The sequence below is a fragment of the Myotis yumanensis genome, unplaced genomic scaffold, assembly GCF_028538775.1.
Source record: "Myotis yumanensis isolate MYYU_CA2020_CCGP unplaced genomic scaffold, mMyoYum1.0.hap1 SCAF_20, whole genome shotgun sequence".
In the NCBI taxonomy this organism is placed as follows: Eukaryota; Metazoa; Chordata; class Mammalia; order Chiroptera; family Vespertilionidae; genus Myotis; species Myotis yumanensis.
The window spans coordinates 14,007,902-14,027,913 of record NW_027223771.1 but is presented as its reverse complement, the minus strand read 5'-3'; the positions used below and the strand labels follow the sequence as shown (position 1 = coordinate 14,027,913).

Genomic DNA, 20,012 nt, shown 5'->3' with positions numbered 1-20,012 from the left:
ACAGCTGTTTCACATTCAACCCACTGGTGATGTCTTTTTCCACTGAGAAATTCCTGTGAAATCTCATTGTTACTGTGTGGCTCCTCAGTGTTAAGAGTGGCCTGGTGCTGGAGAAACCCTGGGGAGTCTTCCCCAACCTCCATATTGGCTTCAGGCACTCCAGATAAGTAGAAGCAGCAACTCGTCATGAGCGAGGCACTCTCCATATCTTCTTTCCAGGGCTTCTCTCCACTGGCATCCTTCTGTTGCTGGTGAGGGTTTGCACTGAAACACAAGTCTCTCTCACACGCATCACTTAAGAACACATTCTTCTCAAAGTGAACCACTTGTAACTCACTCAGGTGCAAAATATCTTTTAACACTGAGAAGCACGGCTTACACAGATGGGTCTTCTGGGTGGCTGCAGCTGTCTTGGAAGCCCTGACCTGAGACTCTCCCACAGATACACTGTGTTCAGAATAGGCCTCCACATCATCCATTTTATGCCAATGACTTGAAAACAGAGAAATGATGAGAAAATGAATGTTGACTCTGGTGACAGGGGGAAGTCCCTATATAAATCTGTATTGCACATACTACATTGGTTTCATGCAACTGGCTAAAAATAAAAGCCCTATAGCATGGCTTAATAAGAGGCCCCTGTGAAGTTCTTGACCACTGAAGATCACAAAACAGTGGAGATTTCAACAGAAATAGAGCAAAAACATGGCGAGCACCACATGAAAGATAAGTGGACTGTCCAGCTCATTCTGCTGCTAACAGCATTCAGTAGATCTTCTGTGCTGGTGACATGGGCAAGCTGTGCAGAAGGTTGGTTAGTTACATCACTTTCCAAGTAAAATTCAATATATAAGTAGCTGGTGTTTGAGGGGTGTTTAAGCGTGTATGTGATCCTCATAACACTTGCATAGGTCCATGTTGTAGAATACTGCAGAAAGAGATGTTCAGAGGAATAGGTGATGTAAAAATGACACAAAGGAGAAGACGGCCAAACTAAGAAGTCATTGATGAAATGACAAGTCAGCAAAGTGTCAAGTGTAGAAAAGGAAATGTATAAATGAGGTTTGGCCACTCGAACCTGCACCAAACACCATTAGACAGGAGCAGGTTCCTGGTACAATCTGAACACCGTCCTTATGTCATACCTCCCCCAGTTGCCACTCAGCCAGGCCAGCCTTCCTCTAGGACCATCCTGTACGTTCACTCTGGAAAAAACTGAGGTTCTCCCTGCTCCCCCTTCTCAAGAAATACGTACAAACTAAATATTCTAAGTATCAATGAAAGACAACAGAGGTGAGCAGCCATCACTTGCCCATAGCATTCGGTTTGCAATAGTATTCACAGAAGGTAATATTACAAAAAACAATTGAAGGAGGGTCTTACAAGAACAGTCTCTGGTTCATGTACGTAAAGATGATAACTGGCACAGGCATTAACCAAGGTCTTTATCTATAGGAAAGGTGCAGAAGTGGAAGCCACTGATGTGGATATAGTCACCCTCCCTGATAGTGGAAAAGCAGGAGGGACCCATTAAGCTGTCTGTAAGACTGCTGATACCCACACACTTCCTGCAGTTTATGAGGCAACTGGTGTTAGGGAGGCTTATGGAGTCTATTGCTCAGGGCTCTCTGAGAGCTCAGCACTGGCAGCCACAGCCCATTTGACAAGACAGTGGGGGAAATGAGCAGAGCCCATGGTCTGGCTTTGAGAGAGAGAGAGAGTGCTAAGTCTGGAGAATAAATAAAGAGTGGGCATCACCTCAGGACACTAGGAGAGATGTGAAGGTCTTACCTACGAATGATACAAGTTCAAACACTTCCAGCATCACATCACAGTACAGATGTCTCTGAGCATCATCAAGGAGCCCCCACTCCTCCTGAGAGAAGGCAATGGCCACGTCCTCAAAGTTCACATCCTGTCATAATGGAGACAGTACATCCCATGATAAGATTCTCTCTTGAGATTCCAAGTTTGCCATACCCCCACCCTGCACATCCATATGCTCCCTTACTCCCCACATCAGAGAAGATAGCAGGCCTTGGTCCCATTAAAGTCAATCTCTCCTTATACTGATGCTGTGTCTTCTCACAACAATAAAGGCAGATGAACAGATACAAGATACCTGTCTTCTGAGCCTCAAATGTGAGTCACACTTCCCCTTTTTAATAACAGTGGGTATCAGGAACACAGGGTAGGAAGAGATGTTGCACATAATGGGAATGTGATGGATTTGACACTGGTGTTGTCAGGCAATACCCATGTTTTCCCCCAAATTGTGCCTCCAAGACACCAAACAACATGGTAATGCCCATTACACTTCTGACTCCAACCCCAGTTTGCTGAGGCCATCACTTTGCATTACCTGCTGCAAAGTGATGGCCTCCACCTGATCCACACTTGTCTCACAGCTTCATTCTCAAAGGCACAATTTCACTGATAACACAAAGAAGCCATGACAAGGACAGGGTTTTTTCTAATCAGCTTCTTTCTTAAAATTCTAGTTCACCACCTCTGTAATACATTTCTCTCTCACCCTTCTCTCTTCTCCTTTCCCCATCCTGGTGGGAATTTTCAAGTGCAAGTGACACTCATGTCTTCTATCTCGTTCTTATTGTTCACTGGGTCAGCCCTCAATAAGAAATGGCAGGTGGGCACATATATGGCACCTAAGCTCTGGACCTGGCATGTAGCACCACAGCAACCCATATTGTTAGGAATTATCCTAAAATTCCCCATATCATATCATAAAGACACCATCAGATATCCACTCCACCCAAAAAAAGATGGAGACCAGCAAGAAGGTAGGGAGGGTTTGTGAGAGAGTGAGGGAGCGATAGAGGAGTGTGTGGACATGTGTGGTGTGTGTGAGTGAGAGCTAGGGACAGCTAGATCCTACAGGTCTTTCAAGGGGCTGCGAACCGGGCAGTCTTAGACGGCAAAACCTGCTGCCACCACAAACACTCCGGGGAGGACACCCCCGGCACAGAGACTGCAGTGTCTTGAAGAACAGAACTGCTTGAGACTAGCATCCTAGCCTTGCTATTACCCAATCTGGTCTCAGTTGCAAACCAGGAGCCTACAGCCACTCAGGTAAAAGATCTGCGACCACAGCTGCAGACCCACAGACACCAAGACCCCAAGCACCGAGGCCGCAGATTCCTGTGAGTTACAGAGCCAATCCCCCTCCCGGCCACCCCCACGGCAGTGGCATAGGAACTGCTAGACCTTCTCTGCTCAAACAGGCCTCTTGCCCACACATAGCAGCGGCAGCTCTACCTGAATTAGGGCCTGGGTATGTGGACATGGGAAGTTAGTTTCCCGTGACCAGAATCCATGCCCAAACAGGGAGGCTGTGCTGAATTTGAGCCTAGGGGCGCAGATTCGGGAAATTTGTTTTCTGCAACCAGACCGTGCGCCCCAGCAGGTAGGCTGTGCTGAATTTGAGCCTTGGTGTGCGATCTTGGGGAGTTTGTTTTCTGCAACCAGATCCCACACCCACGCAGGGAGACAGCGCTGAATCTGAGCCTGGGGGCATGAACTCAGGGACCTTGTTTCCCACAACGAGACCCTGCACCCAACCAGGGAGGCAGAGCTGAATCTGAGCCTGGGGGCGCAAACTCTGGGAGTTTGTTTCCTGTGATCAGACCCTGTGCCCACACAGGGAGGCAGTGCTGAATATGAGCCTGGGTGACGGACACGGAGAGTTTGTTTCTTGCAGTGCACACTCACATGACCAAACCCCAGGCCCACACTGGGGGGCAGTGCCACCTGACTTTGATTCAGGGCAAGCACACACGGAAGGCTTCTTTCCACAGGGCAGAAGTGCACCTTCTGCTGAAACAGGGAGACTGCCCAACTCGGTCCCCCAAGCAGACCGGGGAACCTGATTTTCCATGCAAGAGGCAGCACTGGTGACTTGAATCTGTTTCTCATTGCACGCACCTGGGATCCCTGATTCCCAGTGCATTCACACTAAGAGCCAGTAACTCCAATTCATGGCACATGCCCAAACAGGGACCCTGATTTTCGGCGCGAGACCATACCAAGCAACAGAGACTCTGATACTCGATTAGTGGTGCGGACACAGGAGGTCTCTGACTCCTGACATGCACTAGGAAACTTTGATTTTTGGCACATGCCAGCGGGATCTGTTTCACCATGGCACAGGCAGGGTCCCTAACTCTAGGTGCGCACATGAGGCCACATTAAGTGTTTGTGAATGTGATCCTGGGTGAGCGTGGCTCCCCAACCCAAGGTAGCCACACATCTTGGTGTCAGAGCTCTTCAGTGACACTTGCGGGGTGTGAAGCTCCCACTACACATGGCCCGATACTTGACATTTGAACCTTCTGGTGATAGAATGGAGAGACAATGAAACAATCCCCAGAGGAAAGAAAAAGATCGCCAAGAAAGGAAATAAGTGAAACAGAAGCATGCAACATGACAAAAAAAAAAGAAAAAAAGAATTCAGACTAATGGTCATAGAGTTCATTCACCTGATGGATGAGAAAATCAATAACCTATGCAAAAATCAGGAAGAAATGAAAAGTGATATAGCCACAATCAAAAACACCATGGAAGGTTGCAACAGTAGACTAGAAGAAGCAGAGGACCGAATTACTGAGTTACAAAAAAGTACAGAAACAAGCCCAAGCTGAACAGCAACTGGAGAAAAAATTAAAAAGCAGGAGGACAGCCTAAGGGAGCTTTGGGACAACACAAAACAAAGTAACATACATATAATAGGGCTGCCAGAAGAACAAGAAGAGCAGCAAGGATTAGAAAATCTCTTTGAAGAAATAATGACAGAAACCTTCCCTGATATGGGGAAGAAAAAAGTTATACAAGTACAGAGAGTCCCAAGCAAGATGAATCCCAAAAGACCCACACCAAGACAAGTCATAATCACAATGGCAAATGTTAGTGACAAAGAGAGACTCTTAAAGGCTGTAAGGGAGAGACAGAGAGTTACCTACAAAGGATCCCCCATCAGTTATCAAAAGATTTCTCAACAGAAACACATCAAGCTAGAAGGGAATGGAAGGAGGTATACAAAGTGATGGAAAGCAAAGGACTGAATCCAAGAATACTCTATCCAGCAAGAGTATCAATCAAAATTAAAGGGGAAATCAGGAGCTTCACAGACAAAAAAAGGCTAAGGGACTTTATCACTACCAAGCCAGCAATGCAACGACTGCTAAAGGGAATGCTGCAAAAATAAAAAATAAAAAGGTAAGCAGGAACACAGGCACACAAAAATAAAAATGGCTACAAACAAGTACCTATCAATAATAACTTTAAATGCAAACGGACTAAATGCTTCAATCAAAATACATCGAGTGGCTGAATGGATAAAAAAAACACGACCATATATATGCTGTCTACAAGAGATCCACCTCAGAACAAGGGACTCACATAGTCTGAAAGTGAAGAATTAGAAAAATATCTTTCAGGCAAATGGAAATGGAAAAAAAAAAAAAGCTGGGGTAGCAATACTTATATCTGACAAAATAGACCTCTAATTGAAGGCCATCACAAGAGATAAGAAGGCCACTTCATAATACTAAAGGGATTGATACAACAAGAGGATATAACCCTGATAAACATATATGCACCCAACGCAAGAGCACCTAAACACATAAAAAAAATCCTGGAAGATATCAAGGGAGAGATAGACAAGAATACAATCATAGTAGGGGACTTTAATACACCACTGACTGGATAAATCCTCTAGAAGGGTGGTTCTCAACCTTCTGGCCCTTTAAATACAGTTCCTCATGTTGTGACCCAACCATAAAATTATTTTCATTGCTACTTCATAACTGTAATGTTGCTAATGTTATGAATTGTACTGTAAATATCTGATATGCAGGATGGTCTTAGGCAAACCCTGTGATAGGGTAGTTTGACGGAAAAAGGGGTCGCGACCCACAGGTTGAGAACCTCAGCAAAGAAATAGCAATCCTAAATGATTCACTAGATCAGATGGACTTAATTGACATCTTCAGAACATTTCACCCCAAAGCCATGGAATATACATTTTTCTCAAGTGCACATGGGACATTTTCAAAAATAGACCACATATTGGGTCACAAGCAAAGTCTCTCCAAATTCAAGAAGATTGAAATCATACCAAGCATCTTCTCAGACCACAATGGCATAATATTAGAAATAAATACAACAAAAACAATCCAAAAAACTCAAACACTTGGAAGCTGAAAAGCATGCTATTAAACAATGATTGGGTTACAAATGAGATCAAAGAAGAAATTAAAAACATTCTGGAAACTAATGACAATAAAAACACAACAATCCATCCGCCTTCGCACACTTGTGCAAAATAGTACTGGAATTACTGGCCATAGTGATCAAACAAGAAGAAGAAATAAAGGCATCTAAATTAGAAAGGTGGAAGTAAAACTCTCATTCACAGATGACATAATATTGTACATAAAAAACCCTAAAGACTCAATTTAAAAACTAGATTTAATAAATGAAATCAGAAACGTAGTAGGATACAAAATTAGCAACCAGGAGTCTATGGAATTTTTATACAACAATAGTGAACTCTCAGGAATAGAAACTAAAAAAACAATCCCATTTACCATTGCAACAACCAAAAAATTAAGATAGTTAGGAATAGACTTAACCAAGGAGTTAAAAGACCTGTGCTTTAAAAACCAGAGGACATGGAAAATAAAGATAGAGGAAGTTATAAACAAGTGTTCAAGGATTTGTAGAATCAACATAATTAAAATGTTGCTATTACCCCAAGCAATCTACAGATTCAATGCCTTTCCTATTAAAATACCAAAGGCATATTTCACAGACCTAGAACAAACACTCCAAAAAATTTACATGGTACCAAGAAAGACCACAAATGGCTGCAGCAATCTTGAGAAAGAAGAACAAAATTGGAAGAATCACAATAGCAGTTATCAAGTTATACTACAAAGCCACTGTAATCAAAACAGCCTGGTACTGCCACAAGAACAGGCATGTATTTCAATGGAACAGAATAGAGAACCCAGAAATTGACCCCAGCCACTGTGCTCAATTAATTTTTGACAAGGGAGGCAAGAGCATAAAATTTAGAAAAGATAGTTTGTTAAATAAATGGTGTTGGGGAAATTGGACAGGTACATACAAAAAGATTAAACTGGACTACCAACTTACAACATACACAAGAAAAAAACTCAAAATGAATAAAAGTCTTAAATGTAAGACATGAAACCAAAAAAAGTCCTAGAATAAACCGTAGGCCCTAAAATCTCAGACATTTCTTATAGCAGTATGTTTATTAATACATCTCCTATGACAATGGAAACTAAGGAAAAATAAACAAGTGGGACTACATGAAAATAAAAAGCTTCTCCATGCAAAAGAAATCATCCGCGAAACAAGAGAGCCCGTTACATGGGAGAACATATTTGTCAACAATACATCTGATAAGGGGTTAATCTCCAAAATATACAGGTAACTCATACAAGTTAACAAAAGGAGCACAAACAATCCAATTAACAAATGGGCAAATGACTTAAATAGACACTTGTCCAAAGTGGACATACAGAAAGCCGAGAGACATATGAAAAAATGCTCAAAGTCACTAATCATCTGAGTCATGCAAATCACAATGACAATGAGGTATCATGTCACACCTGTCAGAACAGCTACCATCAACAAACAACAAGTGCTGGTGAGGAAGTGGAGAAAAGGGAATCCTCATACACTGCTGGTGGGAATCCAGACTGGTGCAGCCACTATGGAAACAAGTATGGAGTTTCCTCAAAAAACTAAAAATGGAACTCCCATTAAAATATCCCAAGAAATCTGCCGAAACCGGTTTGGCTCAGTGGATAGAGCGTCGGCCTGCGGACTGAAAGGTCCCAGGTTCGATTCCGGTCAAGGGCATGTACCTGGGTTGCGGGCACATCCCCAGTAGGAGATGTGCAGGAGGCAGCTGATCGATGTCCCTCTCATCGATGTTTCTAACTCTCTATCTCTCTCCCTTCCTCTCTGTAAAAAATCAATAAAATATATTTAAAAAAAAAATATCCCAAGAAATCAACAACACCAATCAGAAAGAATATATGTAGCCCTATGTTCATAGCAGAACAATTTACAGTAACTATGATTTGGAAACAGCCCAAATGCCCATCAGCAGATGAGTAGATTAGAAAACGATGGTACATCTACACAACAGAATATTACGCTACTGTGAAAAAGAAAGAACTCTTACCATTGGCAACAGCATGGATGGATCTGGAGAACCTTATGCTAAGTGAAATAAGCCAGTTGGAGAAAGGTAAGTATCACATGATCTCACTCATATGTGGTCTCTAATGAACAACATAAACTGATGAACAAAAATAGACCCAGAGACATAGAAGCATTGAACAGACTATCAAACCTCAGAGGGAAGGCAGGGGAGAGGGGAGGGGGACGAGATCAATCAATGAACTCATAGGTGTATAGTATATTCATAACTCATGGATACAGACAACACGTTGGTGAGGGCCTGGTTGGGAGAGGGGGGAGCAGGCTGGAAGAGGTTAATGGGGGAAAAGGTGTACCTATGCAATACTTTCAACAATAAAGATTTTAAAAATAATAAAGTAAGAAATAAAGAGATTTAGTATTAAGCATGTTATTTCAAAAATTAAGAACTGTCAACACATCTGAGGGGGATGCATTTGAACTTGAGGGGTTAGAGGGTGTGAATATGCTGACTTTTCTCCAAGGTAGTAAAGGTGATCTTCCTATTTAAGAAAAAGAAATTTCAACAGGTTATTTGATGATCCAAGATTCTCTCTCATCATTGATGTTTCTATTTCTCCCTTCCTCTCTGAAATCAATAAACATATATTTTTAAAAAATAATTGTGCCACATAACATTTGGATCAAAGAGGAAATGGAAACTGCGATGACAATTTAATTACGAAATAATCAGAAGAAGTACATTATATAATGGAAACGAGGTATGAAATCAAAACTGTACTAGGGGTAAATGTATAGTTTTAGATGCGACTATTATAAAACATAGGAGAAAAAAAGTAAATCACACATTGAAATGAAGAGGTTAAGGACTCCCTATATAAACATTACTGAGTGCCTAATTGATTTGGCTCAGTGGATGGAGAGTTGGCTTGGGGTTGAAGGGTCCCAGGTTCAATTCCGGTCAACGGCATGTACCTTGGTTGCGTGCACATCCCCAGTAAGGGGTGTGCAAGAGGCGGCTGATCGATGTTTCTCTCTCGTCAATGTTTCTGGCTTTCTGTCCCTCTCTCTTCCTCTCTGTAAGAAAAAAATCAATAAAATATATTTTTAAAAAACAACACATTACTGAGCATTTTGTTGCTGCTGGTTTTAGTTAATATTTTTTTTTAATCCTCACCCAAGTATATTTTTCCATTGATTTTTACGGAGAGTGAGAGAGGGAAAGACAGAAATATCGATGTGAGGCCCATGCGGGGGAGGACCCTGCGACTGAGGTACATGCCCTTGACCAGAATTGAACTTGGGACCCTTCAGTCTGCAGGCCGACGCTCTGACCACTAAGCCAATCCGGCTAGGGCTTAGGTACTTTTTAAAAATCACCACTAATGCCCGTGTTGTGGGCTCAGTGCCCAGTAGGGGGCATGCAGGAGGCAGCTGATCAATGATTCCCTCTCCTCATTGTTTCTCCCTCTCCCTTCCTCTCTGAAATCAATAATAAAATATTTCTTTATTTGTTTATTTATTTATTTATTTTAAATCACTGCTACTTTGACAAAGGAAAAAAAAGACTGACATTTCCTAAACTTTGAAAATGATGAGAATGTGATGTAGAATTCACACTTGATTAAATGAAGAGATAAATCATCGAAATTAGCTGAAGAGGGAAACGTGAATGAATATACTATCAACCATGAAGAAAGGCCAAAAAATTACAAAATCACCTTCTCGCCCTGGCTGGTTTTGCGCAGTGGATAGAGCATTGGCCTGCAGACCGAAGGTTCCATTCTGGTAAAGGACATATACCAGGGTTGCAGGCTCAATCCCCAGTGGGGGCCATGCAAGAGGCTGCCCATCCATGATTATCTCTCTTCATTGATATTTCTGTCTCTCCCTCTCCCTTCCTCTCTGAAATAAAAATCAATAAAAATATATTTAAACTAGAGGCCCTGTGCACGACACTCATGCACTGGAGGGGGGGGGGGAGGGGGGAGCATCCCTCAGCTTGACCTGTGTCTTTTTTAAAAAATGTATTTTGTTGATTTTTTTACAGAGAGGAAGGGAGAGGGATAGAGAGTTGGAAGCATCGATGGGAGAGAAACATCGACCAGCCGCCTCCCACACTCCCCACCACTGGGGATGTGCCTGCAACCAAGATGCATGCCCTTGACTGGAACCTAACCCAGAACCCCTCAGTCTGCAGGCCGACGCTCTATCCACTGAGCCAAACCGGTTACAGCCCGACCTGTGTCTTCATCACAGTCTTGTACCCCTCGGGGGGATGTCCGCCTGCTGGCTTTGGCCTGCTCTCCTCAGGGAACCAGTGTAAGCTGGCAGTCAGACAACCCTCAAAGGGTCCTTAGTGCTGCTGTGGAGGCAGGAGAGGCTCTCTCCACTGCCACTGTTCTCGCCAGCTGTGGGCTCGGCTTCTGGCTGAGTGGCACTCCCCCTGTGGGAGAGCACTGACCACCAGGGGGCAGCTCCAGTGTTGAGTGTCTTCCCCCTGGTGGTCAGTGCACATCATAGCAACCAGTCGTTTCCCTGTGCGGTCTATTTGCATATTGGGGTTCTATTATATAGGATAAAAATAAAATCCTATATAATAAAATACTAATATGCTAATTTTGTTGGATCATCCAGTTGGCAATTCAACCAATCAAAGTGTAATATGCTAATTATATGCTAAGGCTGCTCAATCGCTCACTATGATGTGCACTGACCACCAGGGGCAGTCAGCCGGTCAACCAGTTCTTATGATGTGCATTGACCACCAGGGGGAAGATGCTCTAACTGGTAGGTTAGCTTGCTGCTGGGGTCCAGCCAATCGGGACTGAGTGAGATAGGCCGGACATGCCCTGGAGCCCTCCTGCATCCCTCCCCGGCCACAATCATGCACCTGTGGGGTCCCTCGACTTAGTCTGTGCTCTCTCCCAATTCAGGCTGAGGCCTCCCCCTCCCCCCGCCAGAGTGCATGAATTTCATGCACTGGACCTCTAGTCTCAAATATGTAAATATATAACTAACCACCCCCTTCCCAAAGGGTAGAGAGTCGGATTGGTTTAGGGCAGTGGTTCTCAACCTTCCTAATGCTGAAACCCTTTAATACAGTTCCTCATGTTGTGGTGTTCTCCAATTTCATAGTTACAAATTGAACATAATTAAAGCATAATGATTAATCACAAAAACAATATGTGATTATATATGTGTTTTCTGATGGTCTTAGGTGACCCCTGTGAAAGGGTCGTTTGACCCCCAAAGGGGTCGGGACCCACAGGTTGAGAACCGCTGGTTTAGGGGGATGTTTCTTCAAACCTATGCTATTTAAACAACTCTCAGACACGGAGAAAAAAGACAGATGGGCTGGTTCCAAGCAGCCCTGCCCAGGACAAGGGGGGCTGTGCCCCAGTCCTGACCCAGCTGCCCTTGAGGGGAGAGGGTGGCTACTCACCCAGTCAGGCCACAGCACTTAGCCAAGCCATACTGATTCACCCTCGAAATAGCTGCCTTCATCCCCTTAGCTAAACTGACCCATTTTCTCCCATCTCAGAGGAAGAATGCTCCTGTCCAACCCCCCTCTAAGAAAACGAGGGGACACTGGGACACAGGGAGGGGTGGTTCCCAGCCCAATCCTCACTTGGATGAAGTTAGGGATAAAGCAGCTGGGAGCTAAGGCAAAGGAGGGGCTGGGTGACTTCTGTCCTGGAGAAAACAGGACGCCAGGGGTGGGCGCCAGGGGACAAGGGGCCCTTGGCCATCCAAATGGATATGCTGAGGGCCCAGAAAGAGTTCTTTGTTTGAGGTCTAGGCTGGAGGGGGAGGTGTTTCTTTGTGGAGTAGGTGGTAGGTCTTGGGAGCCCTCAGGGCCTTTTGAGGTCAGATGCCTCCAAGATGCTGACCTGCTGGGCTCGGCTTGGACACGGGCTCAACCAGGTTGCTCCAGGCCCCTCCGCGGCTGGCCTGGGCCATGGACTCGGAGACTTCCGGTCCCTGTGCAAAATGACACTGTCAGCGACACACTGAGGGAGCTGGGTCTCCAGTCTGGTGACTTCTCCAGGGGACTGAGTGGGCTCTTGATGGCTCCTTGGAAATAGTTGCTTTTCTTTTTTTCTTTTTGTTAATTCTCAACCGTGGATCTTTTCCCATTGATTTTTAGAGAGAGTGGAAGGGATGGAGAGGAAACAGAGAGAAACATGGATATCAGAGAATCACATTGATTGGTTGCCTACGGCACACACCCGGACTGGGGCCGGGGAACCTGCAACCAGTTACATGCCCTTCACCCTAATCGAACCGGGACCTTTCAGTCCGCAGGCCGACGCTCTATCCACTGAGACACACCAGCGAGGAGATAGTGAAGTATGGTACCTATTTGCTTTGTTTAACAATAGACAGGTTATTTTGATTTTCTGAATTATATAAATCATCCCATTCGATTGAATGCCTTATTGATTGTAACGTGACTATCGCATTGATTGTGATCTTACTGGTTATCGAAGCACATTCTTCTGTACCTGGGAAACAGGACAGCAGAATTATCCTAAATTGTTTTAGTGGCCACAGATAATGCGTTCCAGTTGACTCAGTGGTCCCAAGACCAGGACAGTGCAATTACTCTAAATTGCCTCGATGGCTCTAGATAATGAGTTCCTGGCAACCCAGTGGTCTCAAGACCTGAGGGCTCTAGATAAGGTGTTTCTGTCAATTCAGTGACCCCGAGACACAAAACTGTAATTAACATGCTTAATTCTGCTTCTGTAAACTGCTTTTTTGGAAACCAGGTTCCTCATTCCAAACCTTGAGATGTAATCAATACCTTTGTGATCTTTGCCTATATAAGTCTGGTTTTGCCACCATCTTATGACTATGAGATTTGGGAAATGGCCCCTCATAGTCCCGGATTGCAATAAATGTGACTCTTGAATTCGAAAACAAAACAAAACAAACAAACAAACAAACAAAAAAACACAAGAATCCAAAATCTATGGGACACAAGGAAAGCAGTCCTCAGAGGGAAGTTTATAGCTTTACAGGCCTACCACAAAAAAAAACAACAATAAAAAATGGTAGTAAATCATCTAACTCAACATCTCAAAGAATTAGAAAGAGAGCAACAAGAAAAGCCCAGAGTGAGCAGAAGGAAGGAGATAATAAAGATCAGAGCAGAAATAAATGACATAGAGAACAACAACAAAAAAAAAATGCAAAAGCACAATGAAACCAAGATCTGGTTATTTGAAAGGATAAACAAGATTGATGAACCTCTAGCCAGGCTCACCAAGAAGCAAAGAGAGAGGATCCAAATAAACAAAATCGGAAATGAAAGAGGTGAAATAACAACAGACTCCAGAGAAATACAAAGGATTGTTAAAAATACTATAAACAACTCTATTCCAACAAACTAGACAACCTGGAGGAAATGGACATATTCCTAGAAAAGTACAACCTTCCAAACTCAATCAGGAAGATTCTGAAAATCTCTATAGGCTGATAACTATGGAAGAAATTGAAGCAGTCATCAAAAAGCTCCCAGCAAACAAAAGCCCGGGGCCAGACGGCTTCACAGGGGAGTTTTACCAAACATTCAAGGAAGAACTAAAACCTATCCTCCTCAGACTACTACAAAAAATTCAAGAGGAAGAAACACTTCTAAGCTCATTCTATGAAGCCAGCATCACCCTAATACCAAAACCAGATAAAGATAAACACAATGAAAGAGAATTACAGGCCAATATCCTTAATGAACATAGATGACAAAATACTCAACAAAATTCTAGCAAGTCAGATCCAGCAGTACATCAGAAAGATTATACGCCATGATCAAGTAGGATTTATCCCAGGGATGCAAGGATGGTACAATATCTGCAAATCAATAAATGTGATACATCACATAAACAATTGAGATATAAAAATCACATAGTCATATCAACTGACGCAGAAAAAGCAATTGACAAAATCCAACACCCTTTCTTGATAAAAACTCGCAGCAAGGTGGGAATAGAAGAATCATACCTCAACATAATAAAAGTCATTATGACAAACCCACAGCCAACATCATACTCAATGGACAAAGACTAAAACCATTTCCCATAAGAACAGAAATAAGACGGGGATGCCCACTCTCACCACTCCTGTTCGACCTACTACTGGAAGTATTAGCCATTGCAATCAGACAAGAAGAAGAAATAAAAGGCACCCAAATTGGAAAAAAAGAAGTAAAACTGTCCTTTTTTGCAGATGACATGATACTGTACAAAGAAAACCCTAAAGACTCCACCAAAAAATTATTAGACTTAATAAATAAATTTGGCAATGTAGCAGGATACAAAATTAACACCAAGAAATCTATGGCATTTCTATACACCAATAGTGAACTTACAGAGAGACTGAAAAAGCAATCCCATTTCCCATTGCACCAACAAAAATAAGATATCTAGGAACAAACTTTACTAAGGAGGAAAAAGACCTATATGCAGAAAACTACAGGACACTGAATAAAGAGATAGAGAAAGACATGAAAAGATGGAAGAACATACCTTGATCATGCATTGGTAGAATCAATATCATCAAAATGTCCATACTACCCAAAACAATCTATAGATTCAATGCAATCCCCATTAAAATACCAACGGCATGTTTAACAGACATAGAACGAACTTTCCAAAAATTCATCTGGAATAAAAAAAACACCTCGAATAGCTGCAGCAATCCTGAGAAAGAAGAACAAAGTAGGTGGGATCTCAATACCAGATATCAAGCTGTATTACAAAGCCATTGTTCTCAAAACAGCCTGGTACTGGCTCAAGTACAGACATATAGATCAATAGAATAGAATAGAGAACCCAGAAATTGACCCAAACCACTATGCCCAATCACTATTTGACAAAGGAGGCATGAACATACAATAGAATCAAGACAGTCTCTTCAATAAATGATGTTGGGAAAATTGGACAGATACATGCAAAAAAATGAAACTAGACCACCATCTAACACCATACACAAAAATAAAGTCAAAATGGATAAAGGACTTAAACATTAGATGGGAAACCATAAAAATACTAGAGGAATCCACAGGCAGCAAAATCTAAGACATATGCCAAAGGAATTTATTCACTGAGACTGCTCCTAGGGCAGTGATGGCGAACCTATGACATGCGTGTCAGAGGTGACATGCAAACTCATTTTTTTGGTTGATTTTTCTTTGTTAAATGACATTTAAATATATAGAATAAATATCAAAAATATGAATCTTTGTTTTACTATGGTTGCAAATATCAAAAATTTTCTATATGTGACATGGCACTAGAGAGAAGTTAGGGTTTTTCAAAATGCTGACATGCCAAGCACAAAAGGTTTGCCATCACTGTCCTAGGGCAATGGAAACTAAAGAGAAAATGAACAAATGGGACTACATCAAAATAAAAAGCTTTTGCACAGCAAAGGAAACAACAAGAAAGCCCACTGCATGGGAGAATTATTTGCATCAACAAAACAACAAGAAAGCCCACTGCATGGGAGAATTATTTGCCCATGTTATCACCAATAAGGGTTTAATCTCCAACATTTACAGGGAACTCATAAAACTTATCAAAAGGAACATAAACAATCCAATCAAAAAATGGGCAATGGGGAAACCAAGATGGCGGCATAGGTTAATGCCGGAGTTTGCTGCCTCGAACAACCACTTTAAAAATACAACTAAAAAACAGAACGGACATCACCCAGAACCACAGGAAGGCTGGCTGAGTGGAAATCCTACAACTAGAAGGAAAGAGAAATCCATACCGAGACTCAGAGGAGGCGCAGTGCTGAAGTAAAATACTAAGGTGCGGAGTGCATGTGGAACGGGCTGGCAGTGGAGGGCGCGGTTGTTGTTTTCAATCTGGAGGGAGTTTCAGACTCTGAGCTCCAGATCTGGGAGAGTCTCTAGGGATCCAGACTCAAACGGGAGAAGCGGGACTGTCTGGCTTTGGTTGGAACTTGAATGCAGCTTTCTCTCCCGGGATTCTGAGAGGCAGAGCCCCTGGGGATGGATCTGAGAGCAGCCATAACTGCTCGCTCTGCCTGCCCTGTAGATCCCCGGGGACCCGCCCTGCCCAAGCCCTGCACAGAGGCATTTGCTGGATAGCCTTAGGCAAACGCTAGACTAGCACCGCCCTAGAGATCCAGCACAGAAGCTCTCCCACTGCAGACACAGCTGACTCTCATAGCCAGTTAGCCTGGAGGTCAATTCACCCCCAGTATTGCCGACAACAATCAAGGCTTAACTACAACAAGACTGCGCACAAAGACCACAAGGGGGTGCACCCAGAAAGCATAAAAAGTGCGGAGACAGCCGGAACCGGTTTGGCTCAGTGGATAGAGGGTCGGCCTGCGGACTGAAAGGTCCCAGGTTCGATTCCGGTCAGGGGCATGTGCCTGGGTTGCGGGCACATCCCCAGTAGGAGATGTGCAGGAGGCAGCTGATCGATGTTTCTCTCTCATCGATGTTTCTAACTCTCTATCTCTCTCCCTTCCTCTCTGTAAAAAATCAATAAAATATATTAAAAAAAATGCGGAGACAAAGAAACATGACAGAAATAGAGGATATAGAGCTAAAAAACGCACTTTTAGGGTCTTTCAATAATTTTCTAGAAACTGCCGATAAACCTGATGAGATCCTCAAGAAATCTAATGAGACCCCTCGATGTTGTGATAAAGAACCAACTAGAAATTAAGCATACACTGACTGAAATAAAGAATATTATACAGACACCCAACAGCAGACCAGAGGAGCGCAAGAATCAAGTCAAAGATTTGAAATGCGAAGAAGCAAAAAACACCAAACCGGAAAAGCAGAATGAAAAAAGAATCCGAAAATACGAAGATAGTGTAAGGAGCCTCTTGGACAGTTTCAAAAGCACCAACATCAGAATTATAGGGGTACCAGAAGATGAAAGACAGCAAGATATTGAAAACCTATTTGAAGAAATAATGACAGTAAACTTCCCCTACCTGGTGAAAGAAATGGACTTACAGGTCCAAGAAGCGCAGAGAACCCCAAACAAAAGGAATCCAAAGAGGACCACACCAAGACACATCATAATTAAAATGCCAAGAGCAAAAGACAAAGAGAGAATCTTAAAAGCAGCAAGAGAAAGAAACTCAGTTACCTACAAGGGAGGACCCATACGACTGTCACCTGATTTCTCAACAAAAACTTTGCAGGCCAGAAGGGAGTGGCAAGAAATATTCAAAGTGATGAATACCAAGAACCTACAACCAAGATTACTTTATCCAGCAAAGCTTTCATTCAGAATTGAAGGTCGGATAACGAGCTTCACAGATAAGGAAAAGCTAAAGGAGTTCATCACCACTAAACCAGTATTATACGAAATGCTGAAAGGTATCCTGTAAGAAGAGGAAGAAGAAAAAGGTAAAGATACAAATTATGAACAAATATGCATCTATCAACAAGTGAATCTAAAAATCAAGTGAATAAATAATCTGAGTACAGAATGAACTGGTGATTATAATAGAATCAGGGACGTAGAAAGGGAATGGACTGACTATTCTTGGGGGGGAAAGGGGAGTGGGAGATGGGGGAAGAGACTGGACAAAAAAAGTGCACCTATGGATGAGGACAGTGGGTGGGAGTGAGGGCGGAGGGTGGGGTGGGTACTGGGAGGAGGGGAGTTAGGGGGGGAGAAAAAGAGGGACAAATGTAATAATCTGAACAATAAAGATTTAATTTAAAAAAAAAAAAGGGCAATGGACCTAAATAGATACTTTTCCAAAGAAGACAGAAGGAAGGCCAAGAGACATATGAAAACATGCTCAATGTCATTAATGACCAGAGAGATGCAAATCAAAACCACAATGCAGTACCATCTTACACCTGTCAGAATGGCTATCATCAACAAATCAACAAACAATAGTGTTGGCGAGGATGCAGAGAAAAAGGAACCCTCATGCACTGTTGGTGGGAATGTAGACTGCTGCAGCCACTGTGGAGAACAGTATGGAGTTTTCTCAAAAAAACTATAAATGGAACTCCCATTTGACCCAGTGATCCCACTTCTAGAAATATATCCCAAGAAGCTAGAAACACCAATCAGAAAGGATATATGCACCCCTATGTTCATAGTGGCACAATTCACCATAGCTAAGATTTGGAAACAACCTAAGGGCCCATCAGTAGATAAATGGATTAAAAAACTGTGGTACATCTACACAATGGAATACTAAACTACGATAAAAATGAAGGAATTCTAACCATTTCCAACAGCATGGATGGAACTGGAGAGCATTATGCTAAATGAAATAAGCCAGTCAGAGAAAGATAAATATCACATGATCTCACTCATTTATAGAATATAATGAACAACATAAACTGATGAACAAAAACAGATCCAGATACAGAAAAGCATCGATCATACTGTCAAACCTCACAGGGAAGGTAGGGGAGGTTGGGGGTAAGGAGGAGAGATCAACCAAAGGACTTGTATGCATGCATATAAGCCTAACCAATGGAAACAGACAACAGACGGGTGAGTGCATCAGTGTATGTGTGTGTGTGTGTGGGGGGCGGTGGGTAATGTGGAGATAAGTACACATATATAATACCTTAATCAATAAAGAAATTAAAAAAAAAGAAATGGACTCCCTTTTCATTCACTCGTCTGTCAGTGCTAGTGCCTGGCCGCTTTGGTTTTAGTCCCAGGGACCACACTGATGTCATCATCCCCTGTGGGTGATTGTGCAGCTCAGTCCAGGTTCCCCACCTGCAACACTGACATAGATGGCACCTCCCATACTGTTCTCTGGGTCACTGTATGCTCTAACCTAAAGAGAACCTTGGCTGCTTGTTATCACAGGTCCCTAGGCTGTGCTGCTGTTCAGATGTCTGTGGATTGACTAGGTGATTGAAACACAGATATTGATTTTAGAGAGAGAGAGAAATAGGGATATATATATATATATATATTTGTGCTCACACACACACACACACATATATAGAGAGAGAGATTGATTTTTTGTCCCATTAATTTTATACATTCTTTGATTAACTGTTGTAATATATATATATATATATATATATATATATATATATATATATCCGGTTCTACGACATGACATAATGCAATTTTCGCCATAAGTCAGAACCCATCTACATAAGCACCTATGTCACTCACATGGCACACATACACAGCAGTAATGAAGTGAAATATTTTAAAAAAATTAAAAGACAGATAACACTTCCTGACCTTTACTTGTGGTAAGTAAATAATAAAAAAAAATAAAGCACATATGTACATACAAGGGTAAATACAGTATTATCCTTACCTTTATTACTGTTGTTGGCTTGCACACTGTACGTTGTAAAGGAGGGAAAGACAGGCTTACACTGGGCTGCTGGGGGGAGGAGGTTTGAGAGGCAGAACCTGGAGAAGGTGAATGAGATACTGGGTCAGGTGAGTCTAGGGAGGCAGAACCTGCAGAAGGTGCTGGAGATACTGGGTCAGGTGAGTCTGGAGAGGCAGAACCTGCAGAAGGTGCTGGAGATACTGGGTCAGGTGAGTCTGGAGAGGCAGAACCTGCAGAAGGTGCTGGAGATACTGGGTCAGGTGAGTCTGGAGAGGCATATGAGGTAGAGAGTACAGGATCTGTTGCAGGCCTTTCTACCTTCTTAAAATAATGCTCAAGGCCTGTCTGGAAGGACACCTTCTTCTTGTCCTCCCAAATCTCCTTGTAACACTGCAGGCTATCCATGACCCCTCTGGCAACCTTAGTGTACCTGTCAATGTTGGGGTCCTGAGCCT

General features: G+C 42.7%; 1 long non-coding RNA gene across 1 annotated transcript; it reads right to left on the bottom strand.

The window, feature by feature from the left end:
• Positions 1-227: 227 nt before the first annotated feature.
• On the bottom strand, positions 228-19,601 carry LOC138998462 (uncharacterized). Its single transcript, XR_011469167.1, has 5 exons — positions 19,537-19,601; positions 12,111-12,201; positions 9,193-9,294; positions 1,792-1,915; positions 228-928 (listed from the first exon to the last, which is right to left on the bottom strand). It is a non-coding gene; the product is annotated as an uncharacterized lncRNA (long non-coding RNA).
• Between the last annotated feature and the right edge of the window lie 411 nt (positions 19,602-20,012).